The sequence below is a fragment of the Mixophyes fleayi genome, chromosome 7, assembly GCF_038048845.1.
Source record: "Mixophyes fleayi isolate aMixFle1 chromosome 7, aMixFle1.hap1, whole genome shotgun sequence".
NCBI lineage: Eukaryota > Metazoa > Chordata > Amphibia > Anura > Limnodynastidae > Mixophyes > Mixophyes fleayi.
The window spans coordinates 153979158-153998277 of record NC_134408.1 but is presented as its reverse complement, the minus strand read 5'-3'; positions in this window follow the sequence as shown (position 1 = coordinate 153998277).

The window sequence follows — 19120 nt, the reverse complement described above, 5'->3', positions numbered from 1 at the left end:
TATAGGTGGGGGTAGGGTAGGTGTGAGGATGTACCAGTGTGAGTGGTATAGGTGACAGTAGGGTAGGTGTGAGGATGTACCAGTGTGAGTAGTATAGGTGGGAGTAGGGTAGGTGTGAGGATGTACCAGTGTGAGTGATATAGGTGGGAGTAGGGTAGGTGTGGAGGTGTACCAGTGTGAGTAGTATAGGTGGGAGTAGGGTAGGTGTGAGGATGTACCAGTGTGAGTAGTATAGGTGGGAGTAGGGTAGGTGTGAGGATGTATCAGTGTGAGTGGTATAGGTGGGAGTAGGGTAGGTGTGAGGGTGTACCAGTGTGAGTGGTATAGGTGGGAGTAGGGTAGGTGTGGAGGTGTACCAGTGTGAGTAGTATAGGTGGGAGTAGGGTAGGTGTGAGGATGTACCAGTGTGAGTAGTATAGGTGGGAGTAGGGTAGGTGTGAGGATGTATCAGTGTGAGTGGTATAGGTGGGAGTAGGGTAGGTGTGAGGGTGTACCAGTGTGAGCAGTATAGGTAGGAGTGGGGTAGGTGTGAGGATGTACCAGAGTGAGTGATATAGGTAGGAGTAGGGTAGGTGTGAGGGTGTACCAGTATGAGTAGTATAGGTTGGAGTAGGGTAGGTGTGAGGATGTATCAGTGTGAGTGGTATAGGTGGGAGTAGGGTAGGTATGAGGGTGTACCAGTGTGAGTGGTATAGGTGGGAGTAGGGTAGGTGTGAGGGTGTACCAGTGTGAGTAGTATAGGTGGGAGTAGGGTAGATGTTAGGATGTACCTGTATGAGTGGTATAGGTGGGAGTAGGGTAGGTATGAGGGTGTACCAGTGTGAGTGATATAGGTAGGAGTAGGGTAGGTGTGAGGGTGTACCAGTATGAGTAGTATAGGTTGGAGTAGGGTAGGTGTGAGGGTGTACCAGTGTGAGTGGTATAGGTGACAGTAGGGTAGGTATGAGGGTGTACCAGTGTGAGTGGTATAGGTGGGAGTAGGGTAGGTGTGAGGGTGTACCAGTGTGAGTAGTATAGGTGGGAGTAGGGTAGATGTGAGGGTGTACCAGAGTGAGTGATATAGGTAGGAGTAGGGTAGGTGTGAGGGTGTACCAGTATGAGTAGTATAGGTTGGAGTAGGGTAGGTGTGAGGGTGTACCAGAGTGAGTGATATAGGTAGGAGTAGGGTAGGTGTGAGGGTGTACCAGTATGAGTAGTATAGGTTGGAGTAGGGTAGGTGTGAGGGTGTACCAGTGTGAGTGGTATAGGTGACAGTAGGGTAGGTATGAGGGTGTACCAGTGTGAGTGGTATAGGTGGGAGTAGGGTAGGTGTGAGGGTGTACCAGTGTGAGTAGTATAGGTGGGAGTAGGGTAGATGTTAGGATGTACCTGTATGAGTGGTATAGGTGGGAGTAGGGTAGGTATGAGGGTGTACCAGTGTGAGTAGTATAGGTGGGAGCAGGGTAGGTGTGAGGATGTACCAGAGTGAGTGATATAGGTAGGAGTAGGGTAGGTGTGAGGATGTACCAGAGTGAGTGATATAGGTGGGAGTAGGGTAGGTGTGAGGGTGTACCAGTGTGAGTGGTATAGGTGGAGTAGGGTAGGTGTGAGGGTGTACCAGTGTGAGTGGTATAGGTGGGAGTAGGGTAGGTGTGAGGGTGTATCAGTGTGAGTAGTATAGGTGGGAGTAGGGTAGGTGTGAGGATGTACCAGTGTGAGTGATATAGGTGGGAGTAGGGTAGGTGTGGAGGTGTACCAGTGTGAGTAGTATAGGTGGGAGTAGGGTAGGTATGAGGGTGTACCAGTGTGAGTAGTATAGGTGGGAGTAGGGTAGGTGTGAGGGTGTATCAGTGTGAGTAGTATAGGTGGGAGTAGGGTAGGTATGAGGGTGTACAAGTGTGAGTAGTATAGGTGGGAGTAGGGTAGGGGTGAGGGTGTACCAATGTGAGTAGTATAGGTGGGAGTAGGGTAGGTGTGAGGGTGTACTAGTGTGAGTAGTATAGGTGGGAGTAGGGTAGGTGTGAGGGTGTACTAGTGTGAGTAGTATAGGTGGGAGTAGGGTAGGTGTGAGGGTGTACCAATGTGAGTAGTATAGGTGGGAGCAGGGTAGGTGTGAGGGTGTACTAGTGTGAGTAGTATAGGTGACAGTAGGGTAGGTGTGAGGGTGTACCAGTGTGAGTGGTATAGGTGGGAGTAGGGTAGGTGTGAGGGTGTACCAGTGTGAGTGGTATAGGTGGGAGTAGGGTAGGTGTGAGGGTGTACCAGTGTGAGTAGTATAGGTGGGAGTAGGGTAGGTGTGAGGGTGTACCAGTGTGAGTAGTATAGGTGGGAGTAGGGTAGGTGTGAGGATGTACCAGAGTGAGTGATATAGGTGGGAGTAGGGTAGGTGTGAGGGTGTATCAGTGTGAGTAGTATAGGTGGGAGTAGGGTAGGTATGAGGGTGTACCAGTGTGAGTAGTATAGGTGGGAGTAGGGTAGGTGTGAGGGTGTACCAGTGTGAGTAGTATAGGTGGGAGTAGGGTAGGTGTGAGGGTGAACCAGAGTGAGTGATATAGGTAGGAGTAGGGTAGGTGTGAGGGTGTATCAGTGTGAGTAGTATAGGTGGGAGTAGGGTAGGTGTGAGGGTGTACCAGTGTGGGTAGTACAGGGGAGTAGGGTAGGTGTGAGGGTGTATCAGTGTGAGTAGTATAGGTGGGAGTAGGGTAGGTGTGAGGGTGCACCAGAGTGAGTGATATAGGTAGGAGTAGGGTAGGTGTTAGGGTGTACCAGTGTGAGTGGTATAGGTGGGAGTAGGGTAGGTGTGAGGGTGTACCAGTGTGAGTAGTATAGGTGGGAGTAGGGTAGGTGTGAGGGTGTACCAGTGTGAGTGGTATAGGTGGGAGTAAGGTAGGTGTGAGGTTCTAACAGTAGGAGTAGTAAAGGTAAATGATTATAAAAGTGGTTTATGATGTTCAATGGAGTTGGTATGATGATGCTGGAGAGTTAATGATTTTGAGGAGGGGTAATTAATAATGAGGGAATGATATTGTGTGGTGGTAAACAAATGGTCATTGTTTTATATGTTGGTCACAAGGATTCTATGTGTATTGTATGGCGGTCATAAGAATTCTATGCAATGTATATTGTATGGCGATCATCTGTGGTTGTATCAGATACTGCCGGGGTAATATCTGTGGTTGTATCAGATACTGCCGGGGTAATATCTGTGGTTGTATCAGATACTACCGGGGTAATATCTGTGGTTGTATCAGATACTGCCGGGGTAATATCTGTGGTTGTATCAGATACTGCCGGGGTAATATCTGTGGTGGTATCAGATACTGCCGGGGTAATATCTGTGGTTGTATCAGATACTGCCGGGGTAATATCTGTGGTTGTATCAGATACTGCCGGGGTAATATCTGTGGTTGTATCACACACTGCCGGGGTAATATCTGTGGTTGTATCAGACACTGCCGGGGTAATATCTGTGGTTGTATCAGATACTGCCGGGGTAATATCTGTGGTTGTATCAGATACTGCCGGGGTAATATCTGTGGTTGTATCAGACACTGCCGGGGTAATATCTGTGGTTGTATCAGACACTGCCGGGGTAATATCTGTGGTTGTATCAGACACTGCCGGGGTAATATCTGTGGTTGTATCAGACACTGCCGGGGTAATATCTGTGGTTGTATCAGATACTGCCGGGGTAATATCTGTGGTTGTATCAGACACTGCCGGGGTAATATCTGTGGTTGTATCAGACACTGCCGGGGTAATATCTGTGGTTGTATCAGACACTGCCGGGGTAATATCTGTGGTTGTATCAGATACTGCCGGGGTAATATCTGTGGTTGTATCAGATACTGCCGGGGTAATATCTGTGGTTGTATCAGACACTGCCGGGGTAATATCTGTGGTTGTATCAGACACTGCCGGGGTAATATCTGTGGTTGTATCAGACACTGCCGGGGTAATATCTGTGGTTGTATCAGACACTGCCGGGGTAATATCTGTGGTTGTATCAGACACTGCCGGGGTAATATCTGTGGTTGTATCAGACACTGCCGGGGTAATATCTGTGGTTGTATCAGACACTGCCGGGGTAATATCTGTGGTTGTATCAGACACTGCCGGGGTAATATCTGTGGTTGTATCAGACACTGCCGGGGTAATATCTTAGGTTGTATCAGATACTGCCGGGGTAATATCTGTGGTTGTATCAGATACTGCCGGGGTAATATCTGTGGTTGTATCAGATACTGCCGGGGTAATATCTGTGGTTGTATCAGACACTGCCGGGGTAATATCTGTGGTTGTATCAGACACTGCCGGGGTAATATCTGTGGTGGTATCAGACACTGCCGGGGTAATATCTGTGGTTGTATCAGACACTGCCGGGGTAATATCTGTGGTTGTATCAGACACTCGCCGGGGTAATATCTGTGGTTGTATCAGATACTGCCGGGGTAATATCTGTGGTTGTATCAGATACTGCCGGGGTAATATCTGTGGTTGTATCAGACACTGCCGGGGTAATATCTGTGGTTGTATCAGACACTGCCGGGGTAATATCTGTGTTATACCCTTGAGCTGTCTTCCTTGTATTTTACAATTAATAATTGATGACAGGTTTTCTCCCATGATTGGAGGTCATGGACCCAGGACTTACATAGACACTTGTACGGTGGATACATTGTAACTCAGATACCTGTATCTGGATTGGATATAAAACAAAACCACTTTAGATTGAAACATCTTGTGAACACCGGTTAATTTAGAGCTACTGTATGTAAATCAGGTAATTAGTGATAAGAATAAACTGACAGCTGAAATTCTTCAACAGCAACAATTATTATCCATGGACATTAATGTGAGAGATCTCTGTGAGTCACCAGCTCCCTCTAATGGTCAGTTGTGGTATATGCAGATTTATTTCGATATCACCGAATTTGCCTTTTTACCCCTCTTACATTTATATAGATGGCACATTCTGCCCCCATACTTACATATGCACTTACATCTGTGGAAATGCAGATCTAGCTGGAGAGAGATGTATTCACAATGTTCCGCATTACAGTAAGATTTTTTTCTCCTTAAATAGTCCTTATTCACATAGACACAAATCAAGGCACATTAAGGTCCCCATCTCCTTCCACCATAAGATGTGTCCTGTTCATCTCCGCACAGATGCTGCAAATCCATTCACTGTATAGATGGACACGACACAGCGCTGGAACATAATTCATCCGTCTTCTCAGGTTTGTATGAAGTCTGCAGATCTGTACAATCCGGACTTCAGGATGACTGAGTGTAACAATAAATAATTGTTATTGTGCTTTATTTTAGGCCAGGTGCTCACCCCAGTCCTCAACAGCTACCAACAGGTCATGTTTTCAGGATTTCTGTCTGTAGAAACAGGTGGGAAAATGAATGACCCAGATTAATATCGAGAGAAGCAGCAGCCACAGGGTTAATAGGAGTCATAGAGACTTTGGGCCTGATGCTGAGTTGAATTTATGCCAGTTTGTGTAGCATAAATTGTGCAAATCATACTTCACATGTTCACCAAGAGAATGGAGGTTTATACATGGAAATATCTGCATTACAATCAGATAGGTGGGACGGGGGGAACAGTAAGGACGTGTACCTGCAGACCTGCAGCCTCACACATATAGCCTATTGGGAGCTGTATTTTAGCAGAGGATGAGATCTCTACGGCTCACATGTCTCCGCTGTGGGGCCGGGCACATTACGAGATGTGTCTGACCTTGTATGTGGGAAGTAATATGCGGTGTATGTACACTTTTATAGTAGTAATTTACACACATTTTGAGACGATCCCAGCGTCAGCCCCTTTGAGCGCATTTGCGGGCATGCTGGGACTGGTAGTGTGTCATGTCTGGGAAAAGCCTTTTCTTACCCTGGATGTAAACTCTCATCCACTCAATGTGTCCTCAGCGCTGCTGCCCAACTCATTTATCTCTCACGGCTCTACCTCTGCCGTCCTCTCTGCCAGTCGCTACACTTGCTCCCTCTCCCAACTCACACTCCTTACTGTCACCTACAAAGTCTTCAACCACTTCCCTCCGCCCGCATCCATCCTCAACACACACTCCCTCCCGCCCACTGCGCTCAGCCAGTGATAGCCCCCTCACCACCTCACTGCTCCCCCCTCCCACCTTCAGGAACTCTCCCGCACTGCTCCCAATCTCTGCAACACACTTCCACACCCAATTAGAATATGCACCAGTATCCAAGCCTCATTCTAGCCCACCAGCCCTCCCCCGAGCTCTCCACACCCCCAACCTCAGCTCTAATACTCAGTTTCACCCTGGCTGTGTCTGCCCCTCCCTCAGGAGCTGGATCCTCTCTCCTACTGTCCTTATGTGATTATGAAGGATGTATTTATATCATTTTCTCACTTTTGTATTTATGTTACTTTGTTGTATGTTCTAACCACCTATGTAACCTTCTGTCCCTTTATAAATAAAGATAATAATAATATATCAGCTCACGGTACAAGTAAAGTGTAATCCATACTTGCCAACATTTCTTTTTCTTTTTCCGGGAGATGCCGGCTGGGACGTGGGCGTGCAGGGGGCGGGGCGGCGAAATCGCGTCATTTTGGCCAAACGCAGCGATTCCGGGTGAATCGCGGCGTTTAAACTGAATTTTTTCCCCCTTCCTATCAGGGAGATTGCCACACTCGTCCGGGAGACTCTCGCAAAATGCGGGAGTCTCCCGGACAATCCGGGAGAGTTGGCAATTATGGTGTAACCTCAGCAAATACATGGGACTACTGACATGTGAGTGAGACAACACCCTAAATGGCTGGATGGGGAGATAATACAGAGAATAGGACCCAGGAGCGGGATAGTATGGAGTGTCAGCTCTTGTGAAACAGCACATTGTGATATTGTAATTTATAAGTGTGAGCACTGTGTAGATTGTAGGAGAGAGGGTCTGATGCCCAAAATTCTACCAACTATCTGCGTTGTTGATGTCCCAACTTTCATTTGCTTCAAACTTGTATATAGAAGGACCCACTCTGAGCGACTGTCACACAAGGACTCATAGAGCCTGAGATCCCCAAAGGGGCAGCGATACAGACTGATGTGTAAGGGGAGCAGTGATGCTGTGAGATGTGCGCATACTTGCCAACTCTCCCGGAATGTCCGGGAGACTCCCGCATTTTGCGAGAGTCTCCCGGACTCCCGGGCGAGTGTGGCAATCTCCCGAATTCTGCCCACTTCACTAGGAAGTGCCCACTTCCTAGTGAAGTGGGCAGAATTAGATCCCAAACGCCGCGATTCCCGATGAATCGCGGCGTTTAGCCCCGCCCCCCGCTGTCAAATGACGCAATTTGCGTCATGACGTCACAGGGGGCGGGGCCGAAATGACGCGATTTTGGCCGCCCCGCCCCCTCACGCCCCCCTCCACTGGCTGGCTCCCGGAAGAGAGCTGAAGAAAGTAGGTAAGTATGGATGTGCGCTGTCAGTAATACACCACACCGATACATCCCATGGTGAAACCAGGCTACCGAAGCATGCTGCTACTTGTAGTGCCACAAGTATGTACTTTAAATGGTGTCCCCATCTGGAATTATTAAGTGTTGCCTCTATAATATGATAAAATATGGACAACACGGTGGCTCAGTGGTTAGCACTTCTGCCTCACAGCACTGGGGTCATGAGTTCAATTCCCGACCATGGCCTTATCTGTGTGGAGTTTGTATGTTCTCCCTGTGTTTGCGTGGGTTTCCTCCGGGTGCTCTGGTTTCCTCCCACACTCCAAAAACATACTGGTAGGTTAATTGGCTGTTATCAAAATTGAACCTAGTCTCTCTCTCTGTCTATGTGTGTGTATGTTGGGGAATTTAGATTGTAAGCTCCAATGGGGCAGGGACTTATGTGAATGAGTTCTCTGTACAGCTCTGCGGAATTAGTGGCGCTATATAAATAAATGGTGATGATGATGATGATGATGAAAATAAAAAACATTTCCCTTACATATAATTATTAATTAAATTTGGCCCACTAATTTATTCATAAAATAATTAGGCCCCTGTAAGATAATTAATAAATCTTTTTGCCCCTCTAAACAAGAATCAGGATTACCCTTATAATTAAAACTTGTACTGTGCTCCTGCTATGGTAAGAACGGGCAGATCACTCTAACAACATGATTATATTTGTGTCATATCTCCGGCGACTTTGACTAAACCCCTGGCGGGATTGTTTTAAAATCATCACACATCACCGGAGATTGGATTTCAGAATGTCAAATCACAGGTTAATACATAGTGAGACATTGCGCATAAAATCACGATGATCTCAAGTGATTTGAAATAGCTGAAAAACTCGCAGCTTGATACATTTATCACATGGAGTTCTTATACAGACGTGGACTAATGTGCAAGGACCCCTGGGGGGAATTTATCAAGCTGCGGGTTTGAAAAAGTGGAGATGTTGCCTATAGCAACCAATCACCTTCTAGCTGTCATTTTGTAGAATGTACTAAATAAATGAGAACTAGAATTTGATTGGTGCTAAAGGCAACATCTCCACTTTTTCAAACCCGCAGCTTGATACATTTACCCCCTGGAACTTATACACACATGGACTAATCAACATCATCGTCATTTACTTATATATTACATATAGATTTATTTTTTTTGCCATTCGCAGTCCCTGCCCCATTGGAACTTACAGTCTAAATTCCCTAACACAGACACAGACCAGGGTTAAATTTGATAGAAGCGAATTAACCTACCAGTATGTTTTTGGAGTGTGGGAGGAAACCGGAGCACCCGCAGGAAACCCACGCAAACACGGGGAGAAATCCTTGAACATTTCTCTGCCTGACTCCTATCTTCCATAGAACCATCTTGTGGGATTTCAACATCCCAATTAATAATCCACATTCTACTTCTGCCTCCTAAATACTCTCTCTGTATCCTCCTCTTGGACTCACCTGGACTCTCCCTGCACCACTCTAACCTCTAACTCAACCAAACCTCCGCACACCCACAGGAATCTCCTTTTTATTTTCCAGCCCTGATCTGGCAGTTTCACATCTCAGTCAGACAATCAGCCCTTACTTGGGATATGAGCTGCTTTCAAAATCTCCCCATCAAAGTACAAAGCCATCAGCAAAGTGTCAAACTCTGTGAACACTGTCAAACAAATATCTCTCATCTCCGCTCAGATTTATAGTCCCAAATATTTTCCTAGTGAAGTGGGCAGAATTGGGTCCAAAACGCCACGATTCACCAGGAATTGCGGCGTTTGGCCCCCACTGTAAAATGGCGCATTTTGCGTCATTACATCGCGGGGCGGGGCCAAAATGACGCGATTTTCGGAGCCGCGCACCTTCCCCAGCAGGCTCCGGGATCATACTTGCCATAAGTTGGCAAGTATGGTCTTATATGCTTTAAACCCTAGGTAGATTGCTGTGTTTGTTTTCGGATGTAGTTAGAGCAGGTGTGAAGGTCCCTGGGGTTATGAATGAAGAGAGGAGGCCGGACTCCATTTATTATGCCCATTCTAGGGCTTCTAACAGACACTCTGATGGTCATCAGGTGAAGATTAAAGTCTGTGAGACTGTTCCCTCAGTCTCTCACTAGAGGACTGCTGACAGACTCTGCCCTTATTACTGTAAGTTCTGTTGTTTTGTGTGTGTGTGGGACATCAGGTCTCCACCTTAGAAAGGGAATTCTCTTTATTGTATTAGCTAGAGCCGGACAGGCTAGGATTTATATATGTATTGTTTATATTACACTGCTAAATAAAGCTACTGCAGCTACTTGTACTGCGCCGCTGCACTGGTGTGATGCATATGAAGTACAGCCGTTTACCCCAGGAGACGGCACCACTAACCCCAACCTGTGTCTATATATATATATATATATATATACCCTACCATCTGCACATTTACCTTATGTGCGGTGAATGCTGTGAGAGGCAGCCTCCTCTTCCCCCATCCCATGATAAAAATGTGTTTAAAAAAGGGGGACAAATTTGACAAAAAAGACCAAAGAAACAGGTGGTGTTGGCGGATGGATGGGGCCCTATTGCTCTGGGCCCCAGGCGGTTCCCCCATCTGTCCTTATTACAATCTGCCACTGCTTTTATGTTTGAGGGGACGAGGTCTAAGGGACATTAGTTATACAGCAGTTTAGTGCACAGCCGCAAACAGTGAATGTTCCTGTACTATGTAGTCCATGATAATGGTGATCGTTTGTTGATGATTCAGACATCTAATGGTATCAGCCCCTTACTGCAGCGAATGACGTTCGTTCCAATATTCTGCTACATTCTAGGGGATCGAGGCAGCAGATTGACGAGGCTTTGTCTGTACTTCATTACTTGCCAATCATCTGCTCTGAGGTTTAGTATGTCTTCCCCTGTTATATGTATAACACAGAATATGGGGTCTGTCTGTCAGACTCATGTGGAGGGAAAATGTCACCTCACAGAGGATTAGCAGGACAACAACTTCACATTATAAAGTATCTTTAAAAGAAATTGCTTTCCATATTTTAATTTCTGCATTTCCCTCAGGGCTGGCATATCTCTATCGCTCAGTTATCCAATTAAAATTTGAATCCAGAGCTCTGTCCTTAAGGCGAGGACAGCTGCTTAGTTTTAGAAACTCTTTAATCTTTTCTATAAATATTTAACTAGAATTGCTCAATACACCAGATGAACTGAGGTAATACATAAAAGAATGAAACACTCTACAAACAACCAGAAGTATCTGCAACACGTCTCACAATGTGCAACTCTGTGATTATAAAGAAAACACTGTATTTGAGGAGAAGTCTATAATTCATATTGTTGTATACAAGCCGAGTAAGAATTCCCTGGACGACCTTCAACAAACACAGAGCCGCAGAAATTCCTGGTGCAGCAAGGTGTAAAAACTGCAACCAGCTTAAAACTAGAATTGAGATTCCACTCTTGTAGCCTGGAAGATAAAGCTGCCACAAAAATCATTTATCTAGAAAATTGCAAAGAGAAATATTCCTGGAAATGAAGTTCTGAGGGTGGATTGAAATGGTCAATACCAGACTGGTCTAAGCTCCTGGTCAGTCCCATGTACAATGAGTATATCTGTGTGCACATGTAGTATGACAAGGGATGATCTGTGCTGGGTGGTGTCAGGTTAAACAGGCATGTGACAAGATCAGACGTACAAGCCTTGGTCAGATCAAGCAAACACCTTGAATTAAGTAAGTAGTTACCCAGGAGAATGATGAACAGATGCATCTGCCAGGGAAGTTACTCAATCTGGCTAAAGGATAAGAAAGAGGAACAATCTACAGTGAACAGGTTGAATCAGGTGCACGATCTGGTCAGTCAGGTACCAGATGCAGGAATACAGCCCTTGTCTTCAGCAATGAGAGAACTTTTACACCTGTGGTACTGACTGTGTGTATTAGTCAGGAGGAATCTCTGTGTATGTGTGAGATGCAGTCCCATAGATTGTAAGCTGGCGAGCAGGTGCCTCTCACCTCTCTGTCTGTGTTACCCACTATTGTTTTATTAATGTTTGATCATAATTGTACAGCGCTACGGAATTTGCTGACACTATATAAATAAATGATGATGATGATCTTTGTATATATGAAAGGCCAGAGGAATCTGTGCATGGGCAGCACGGTGGCTCAGTGGTTGGCACTTCTGCCTCACAGCACTGGGGTCATGAGTTCAATTCCCGACCATGGTCTTATCTGTGTGGAGTTTGTATGTTCTCCCCGTGTTTGCGTGGGTTTCCTCCAGGTGCTCTGGTTTCCTCTCACACTCCAAAAATATACTAGTAGGTTAATTGGCTGCTATCAAAATTGACTCTTTTCTCTGTCTGTGTGTCTGTGTGTGTGTGTGTGTGTGTGTGTGTACATTAGGGAATTTAGACTGTAAGCTCCAATGGGGCAAGGACTGATGTGAGTGAGTTCTCTGTACAGCGCTGTGGAATTAGTGGCGCTATATAAATAAATGATGATGATGATGATGATGTGTGTGTGTGAGAAGCAGGAGGAATATCTGTGATCTGTGTATGAGGAAAATAATCTTTGTAAAGGATATAAATAGAAATTATTTAGCCCACAGCACAACTTGGGCCCATCTCACTCACTCTACATCTCCTCAATGTAATACCTGATCTGCCCACTAATCTGCTTCATGCTACACTACAACTCACTAATTACATTACCACCAATCAGAGGCAGAGGTTTGAGCTGTATACACATCATTAATGAGACGAAAGTGGTCCATACAGGGGTTAGTTCTGAACCCTGTCTGCCAGGCCGCATATCATGTCCAGCAATTGTAAAACTCCTATTAGTCCACAGAAAAACTGAGAAGTGTGGGGGAGAAGTAGAGATTGGTGTGTACGTGTGTATGTGGAGATTGGTGTGTATCTATGTGCTGAATAATGAATAGGCCTGTGTGTCTCATAGCCTCGTCTAACGAAAGGTACAGAGGACAAAGGGGCACTAACAATGTCTTGTCGTTACATAAATATGTCTATGATTCGGCAGCTCCTGTCCATCTATGACGGTGGGTCCCAGTCCCACATAATCTCTTATATTTAACCTGTAAAACAATGTAGCTGCGGAACTTCTGGAACCTTATAAATAATAATGTTTAGAAATGATCAAATCTCCTTCTCACTTGAGTTAGGGTCAGGCCCATAATCCCCAATCAAACCATCAATAAGGATCGAGGTCACAAGGAGAAATCAGACACTAGAAAGTGAATTATTGAGACCAGAGAGAAATGTTGTTTAGAATAATGATGTAATCAGCGCAGAGAGAGCTTCTGATAATGCTGTAATGAGAAGTTGAAGTGTATACTGGGAATACGGAGGGTCACCCATAGCTCACACACACAATGTTTTTATCTGAACAACTAACAATGCTATTAATTGCTTGCAGTTTAATTCCATTAATTGGATGAATACAGAAGCAGAGACACAGCTGGGAATTATTGGAAAGTAGCAGTCGGCTTGTGATATATCTTCAACCCTAACCCTAGGGCGTGGGATGATTGTGTGTGGGTTGTTGACGTTTCTATAGGTGCGGTTGTCTGTGGGTTGTAAGTTTGGCTATACATCTGGTTGGGGTGGGTTGTACAGTCATGGCCAAAAGTTTTGAGAATGATACAAATATTATTTTTCACAAAGTCTGTTGCCTCAGTTTTGTTATGTCAATTTGATAATACTTCAGAATGTCATGAAGAGTGATCAGATGAATTGCAATTAATTTCAAAGTCCCTCTTTGCCATGACAATGAACGTTGTCCCAAACAGAACATTTCCACTGCATTTCAGCCCTGCCACAAAAGGACCAGCTGACATCAGGTCAGTGATTCTCTCGTTAACACAGGTGAGAGTGTTGACGAGGACAAGGCTGGAGATCACTCTGTCATGAAGATTGAGTTAGAATAACAGACTGGAAGCTTTAAAAAGGAGGCTGGCGCTTGAAATCATTGTTCTTCCTCTGTTGACCATGGTTACCTGCAAGGAAACACGTGCAGTCATCATTGCTTTGCACAAAAAGGGCTTCACAGGCAAGGATATTTGTGCTAGTAAAATTGCACGTAAATGAACCATTTATCGGATCATCAAGAACTTCAAGGAGAGGTTCAATAGTTGAGAAGAAGGCTTCAGGGCGCCCAAGAATGTCCAGCAAGTGCCAGGATGATCTCCTAAAGTTGATTCAGCTGCGGGATCAAGGCACCACTAGTGCAGAGCTTGCTCAGGAATGGCAGCAGGCAGGTGTGACTGCATCTGCACGCACAGTAAGACAAAGACTTTTGGAGGATGGCCTGGTGTCAAGAAGGCCAGCAAAGAATCCGCTTCTCTCCAGGAAAAACATCAGGGACAGACTGATATTCTGCAAAAGGTACAGGGATTGGACTGCTGAGGACTGGGGTAAAGTCATTTTCTCTGATGAATCCCCTTTCAGATTGTTTGGGGCATCTGGAAAAACTCTTGTCCGGAGAAGGAAAGGTGAGTGCTACCATCAGTCCTGTGTCATGCCAACAGTAAAGCATCCTGAGACCATTCATGTGTGGGGCTGCTTCTCAGCCAAGGGAGTGGGCTCACTCACAATTTTGTATAAGAACACAGCGATGAATAAAGAATGGTACCAAAACATCTTCCAGAAGCAACTTCTCCCAACCATCCAAGAACAGTTTGGTGATGAACAATGTCTTTTCCAGCATGATGAAGCACCTTGTCATAAGGCAAAAGTGATAACTAAGTGGCTCTGGGATCAATACATTGAAATTTTGGGTCCATGGCCAGGAAACTCCCCAGACCTTAATCCCATTGAGAACTTGTGGTCAATCCTCAAGAGACGGATGGACAAACAGAAACCCACAAATTTTACAAACTCCACACATTGATTAGACAAGAATGGGCGGCCATCAGTCAGTATGTGGCCCAGAAGTTGGTTGACAGCTGCCAGGGCGAATTTCAGAGGTCTTCAAAAAGAAGGGAAAACACTGCAAATATTGACTCTTTGCCTAAACTTATTGTAATTTTCAATAAAAGCCTTTGACACTTATGAAATGTTTGTAATGTTACATCAGTATAACATAGAAACATCTGACAAAAAGGTCTAAAAACCCTGAAACAGCAAACTGTGAAAACCAATACTTGTGTCATTCTCAGAACTTTTGGCCATGACTGTAGACTTACCTGTGTAGAAGCTAAAGGTGCTGGATAACAATGGCATTTATCAACTAAAGGTTCAGGGAATTCATTAAGCACTGAACTGCAAATTAAAGGTAAAGAGCTGACACTCTAATATTGATAGAAAAATTCAGAGACTGTGAGCCTGATTCATTAATGAAGTTAAGCAAAAAATTGAGTAAGTTTTCTTACACAAGTTATCTAGACAAAACCATCTTACAATGCAAGGGGTGCAAATTAGTGTATTATTTTGCACATAAGGAAAATACTGGCTGTTTTTTCATGTAGCACACAAATACTTGATAGCTTACTTGTACATAAAAAATTAAAGTTGATCTAGGACATGCCCTACCCCAGATATAAATCTACCATCACATTTTAAATTTACCTCCCCCTCCAATGCAACATGGTTTTGCCTTACTTACTTACTTACTTACTTACTTAACTTTGCTTAATGAATCAGGCTCTATCACATTTCCTGGCATCTACCAGCATCGCTGTAATAGAGACCCCACATCCAGCGAAGACGAAGTCTCAAGTCTTCATTACTATCTCTTCCTCAATGCTGTTTTTAATCTCCTGGAAAGCTCTCTTGTGATCTTCAATTAATTAGTTAATTAGCATTCTAACCTCCTAAGTAACCTTCCTGTGTGCTAAACACACGAACACTCACCCGGGCTTTGATATTATCAGAATGTTTTATTGACGGATGTGAAATGAAGGCACATAGTACAGCAAGGAGATACAAAGAGCAATTGTGGAATTAGATGAAGGAAATGACAGAGATCACAGAAACATTACAGAAGTATTGGATACGATTAATATTTTGCCCACAACTTTTAGGAGCAAATATTATGGTCACCTGAAATCTGTCTTCAGGATCTTTTGTTTTAAAATATAATAGGTTGCATAAAAATTCAGTAACATCTGTAGGTGTGTAACACCTATAAATCCTGTCCTTAGAGTGAGGGGACACCGGGACTGTCTGTATTACATGTGTCCTGAGAGTGAGGGGACACCGGGATTGTCTGTATTACATGTGTCCTGAGAGTGAGGGGACATCGGGACTGTCTGTATTACATGTGTCCTGAGAGTGAGGGGACACTGGGACTGTCTGTATTACATGTGTCCTGAGAGTGAGGGGACACTGGGACTGTCTGTATTACATGTGTCCTGAGAGTGAGGGGACACCGGGATTGTCTGTATTACATGTGTCCTGAGAGTGAGAGGACATCGGAACTGTCTATATTACATGTGTCCTGAGAGTGAGGGGACACCGGGACTGTCTGTATTACACGTGTCCTGGGAGTGAGGGGACACCGGGATTGTCTGTATTACATGTGTCCTGAGAGTGAGAGGACACCGGGACTGTCTGTATTACATGTGTCCTGAGAGTGAGAGGACATCGGAACTGTCTATATTACATGTGTCCTGAGAGTGAGGGGACACCAGGACTGTCTGTATTACACGTGTCCTGAGAGTGAGAGGACACCGGGACTGTCTGTATTACATGTGTCCTGAGAGTGCGGGGACTCTGGTACTGTCTGTATTACATGTGTTCTGAGAGAGAGGGGGCATCGGGACTGATGCTGGCTGCCGGGGGGTGAAGGATCCAGGTCTGCTCCTGCAGCTCCCACCTATTGCCAGAGACCAGGTGAGTGTATTTCTTTCATTTAATATACATTTTAATTTAAGCAGTTAAACATTTTACACATATTTACACTCTACATACACATAGCTACAAATTGGTCAAAAGTTTTAAATGGAGTACCTCAAGGTTCCGTGATGGGGCCACTCCTTTTTAATATATTCATTAATGACCTTGGTGATGGTTTAGAGAGTAAAGTTTCTATTTTTGCAGATGACACTAAACTCTGTAAGGTAATAAAATCAGAGCAAGATGTAGCTTCTCTACAGAGGGACTTAAATAAACTGGAGGATTGGGCGGCCAAATGGAATATGAGGTTTAACACAGATAAATGTAAGGTTATCTATTTAGGGATCGAACACAAGAACGCAATCTATAAATTAAATGAGTTTCATTTATGAGAATCTATCATGGAAAAGGATTTGGGAGTGCTCGTAGACAGTAGACTTAGCTATAGTGCTCAATGTCAAGCAGCTGCTGCAAGGGCAAACAAAGTATTGGCATGCATAAAAAGGGGCATAGATGCAAGGGAAGACAGTGTAATTTTGCCACTATATAAAAAGTTGGTAAGACCTCATCTTGATGGAGTACAGTTCTGGGCACCACTCTATAAAGAAGATAATTTGGAACTAGAAAGGGTTCAGAGAAGGGCGACAAAATTGATAAAGGGTATGGAGTCATTAAGTTATGAGGAAAGGTTAGCCAGTTTAGGCAGGTTTACTTTAGAAAAGAGGCGTCTAAGGGGAGATATGATTACTATGTACAAATGCATTAAGGGTCAATACAGAGAACTTTCATGGGAACTTTTTACCCCAAGGACTATACACAGGACACGTGGTCATCCCCTAAGGTTAGAGGAGAGGAAATTTCACAACCAGCAAAGGAAGGGGTTCTTTACAGTAAGGGCAGTCAAGATATGGAATTCACTGCCAGGGAAGGTTGTGAGGTTATATTCAATTGATATGTTTAAGAAAGGGTTAGACAAAATTTTAGTGGAAAAGTGTATCCAGGGATACGACACTTAATTAAAATGAAGAGAAATAGGAATTAAATATTGGTTCAGGAGAGATTTTTACCATATACCTTTATACACTCCGCTGCAGCTGTTACCTGGTCTGCCCTATGCAGTAGAATTGTGGCAATTACTCCTCTTTGTCACAATATATATATATATATATATACAAGTTAACCCGTGCATGATACTCATGCATTCTAGTCAAATCAAGCTACTCAAGGTGTTAAAAAGGTTCTTGTCATGCATTTGGGCCTAGCCCAGGCCTCCTCAGGGGAAGAGCGCCCTTTTTTAACGTGGTTTTGTCCACATGTCACCACCTCATCAGTTTTCTCCATCACCTCATCCTTCATCTTCATCGCCACATCCTTCATCAAGCTACTTAAGGTGTTAAAAACTCCCCACTGTCACCCCCGGCAACCACCAACCACTCCCAACTGTCACTTCTCCTTCAAGAAATATATAGGTCAGTGTATAACTTTGCCCAGCAGGTGGCACTGCAGCTTGTTTTTTTTTTTTCACACACGCCACTAGGCATTTATATAGTAGATATACACACACACACACACACATATATGACACTATGGGGTAAATGTATTAATCTCCGGATTCTTGAACTCCTGCGAGTTCGGCGTCTTCGGTGCCTAAATTTAAAGTGGCACGCCGAACTCGCGGGAGTTCAAGAATCCGGAGATTAATACATTTACCCCATAGTGTTCTTCAAATTCTAGATTTCACACATATAAATGTTTATGATATTTTGTCTGCAAGTCGAGATGGTAACTTCAAATCCATCCCAGAGATGCATCTCTGCATATGAAGCGTTTGCATCGCCTGTTACTAGCAGTATATACACTGGGGTCATCCCGTACATTTGCTATAAAGGCAAGTTCACCTCTAGCATTAACAAGGGTCATGTAAAGTACAATGATATAAGATATTCAGAACAGTAAAGACAAAAAGTAGATTAAAAAAAATTGGACAAACACAAATTAAAATGCAAATGCTCAGCGCACATTGAGGAATACAAAATGTCATGTGATGGGCCAATGCTAGAACCACTGATCCGGAACCATCTCTAGAACTGACCGTTCCATGTGGTATGGTATTGTGTGCGTCATTGGATGCCCAGAGTGTGGGGAACAGTTGCCCCAACTTCTCTGTATTGAAAACAGTGGGGACTCTCTGCTCACTATGTAGCCTTCAACCCTCACATCCAAGTACTGGGCCTGAGGCGAAACATAGATCTGTGGCCGTCACAGCCAATGAAATATACATTCATGGGCAACGTCTGGATTCTTCCACAGAGCCCTCAACCTCCCTGCAGTAAATGATCAATCACATGAGAGCCTGGGGCCAGTGGTACATGGAGATAATGGGGCCCGCTGCACAGGGAACTAGCTAGCTGTGGGCCCCGGTTTCCTGCACCGGGGCCACAGCTTGCTAAGTCCACTTCTGCATGGGGCTGTATTTATTACCTGTTATATATTTTGACTTTGCTTTTATTTCATGAGTATTTTTGCACTTTTTAGCTTAGAAAGTGAATCTGGATAGTGTAAAAGGAAGCAGCTAAAAGTATTTTAAGACTCCTGATTGCTGAGACCTTCAGACTACCCATAAAAAATAAGGTCATTTAGTGGAGGAAAAAGGCTTTGTGAACGAGAGATCTACAAATGAGACCCGGGATGGAGAACTGTCATAAACCTGTCCCACTGGAGGTCCGCTTGGAGACCCTGTAATTAGATCACGCAGAGGAGGGGGTCACTTGGCAGAAATACCAACTCTTGACCAAGGATC